The following is a 1,861-nucleotide window of genomic DNA, read 5'->3' as shown; positions in this document are numbered from 1 at the left end:
TTTGACTCCTGGTAACCCCCAGTTCTTCCCCAAACAGCGCTGACAGGCAGTCAGCAGCTCTTCAAGCTGCTGAGGGAAGATAAAAGGAAACAAAGACAGACAGTGGAGGAGGAGGAGATGGGTTCCCAGGCCCTCTCTGTGCTCCACTTCTGCCTCTTGAAATGCTGGGGTCTGAAACACGTTATCCCCCAGTCCACCCTGGCCGGCCCCTGCCCCAAATCACCCCGGGGCCGTGCTGCCTTGCCGGGTTTCCCAGCCCCGTGTGCCCTGGCTGGGCACCCAGAGAAGGGGGAGCCCTGGCCCTGACACAGCCTCCTGCTGACTCAGCCTGGCCCTGGGCTCAGTGCCAGAGCCCAGCCCCATCTCTGCTCTGCTCACACGTCCCCCGTGCTGCTCCACACGAGCTGCCCCCCTCAGCACCCATCCAGGAGCACAGAACTTGCACCCAGAAAAGGCTTTGGGGAAGATCAGGGTGGGAATTGCAGAGTGCCCACCCTAGCAGCTGGGAAAGCCTTACCTCCTGCTGTGGCTGGCAGGGGGTCTCTGTCAGAAGATCACCTCCTTTTGGGGGGCTAGCTCCTCATGGGTGCACATCGAGCCTGGTCACGGTGCAAAACCATGTTCCTAGGTCTCTGGACTAGGAAGTGCAGGAACATCTCACCCCCAGAGCCCTTCCCTGGCCTTGACCCGAGTCCTGTCCTGCCCACGACCCACAGAAACAAATGATTCTGCTGAGCTGGTACTTTGTGAATTCTTGCAAGGCATTCTGGATTTTAGGTGAAGGGGAAGCACAGGCTGCCCAGGCGCAGAGCAGAGTGTTGGGAGTGATCATTGTCTCTGTGTCCAACAGGAACATCTCACCCCCAGAGCCCTTCCCTGGCCTTGACCCGAGTCCTGTCCTGCCCACGACCCACAGAAACAAATGATTCTGCTGAGCTGGTACTTTGTGAATTCTTGCAAGGCATTCTGGATTTTAGGTGAAGGGGAAGCACAGGCTGCCCAGGCGCAGAGCAGAGTGTTGGGAGTGATCATTGTCTCTGTGTCCAACTGCAGAGTGGCTCCTTCCTCTGACAAGCAAATGAATATCCCTGCAAAGAGAAGCTGCAGTGAGTGAGAGGAGGTGTGGGGTGGGGAACAGCACTTGGGCTTCCTAGAGATGCCCTTGGCTGAACCCCATCCAGGAGCCACCAAGGCAAATGCAGTTAATGAAGACTGAGCTCAGCCCCCCCAGCACATTCCAGCTGCTGCCTTAAGTGCCTAAAAGATTTTATTCTAAACCTCAGACCTATTCACCATTTGTGTCCCCGGAGTGCTTTGAACTCAGGCTCACCCACCAAATCTCTTAACAACTCTGTGCTGCTCTCTGGGTTTGAAGCTTGTTCTTTTGTTTCCTGCCTGGCTTTGGAGCTGAGAACAGGACAGAAGCATGAATATAGATGTGGGGAATGGTGACTCTAAAAGCTCCTCTCTCCACAGCAGACCAGGTTCCTTCTCTGGTCATGCAGCAGAGGGTGGGGGCAGGTGAGCAGGATGTGATAAGTAATTCAGTTAACTAAATGGGCATGTCACAGGCAGGCAGAGGGGATTGTGAGGAGAGAATTACTGAGAACCAAAAAGGTTGAAGGGTTTCAGTGGGGAAAATCTTCCAGATTGCACCAAAAATCGGAGAAGAAGGAGGACAAAGCATAAGTCAGATGCAGCTGTGCTGTCAGAAAGAGACCCCTCCCCATAGCTCGTGGAGAAGCTATTGAGCAAAGACATCACTGGATGCAATAAAAGACCTAAAGCAAACAGTAAAACCCACATTTCTTCCTCTCTCTCTTTACCTATCTCCCTTTAACAGACCTCTGGCAGGAGGGCA

This window comes from Merops nubicus, unplaced genomic scaffold, assembly GCF_000691845.1.
Source record: "Merops nubicus isolate BGI_N331 unplaced genomic scaffold, ASM69184v1 scaffold20853, whole genome shotgun sequence".
Classification (NCBI taxonomy): Eukaryota; Metazoa; Chordata; class Aves; order Coraciiformes; family Meropidae; genus Merops; species Merops nubicus.
The sequence above is the reverse complement of the archived record's forward strand: the minus strand, read 5'-3'. Positions refer to the sequence as shown.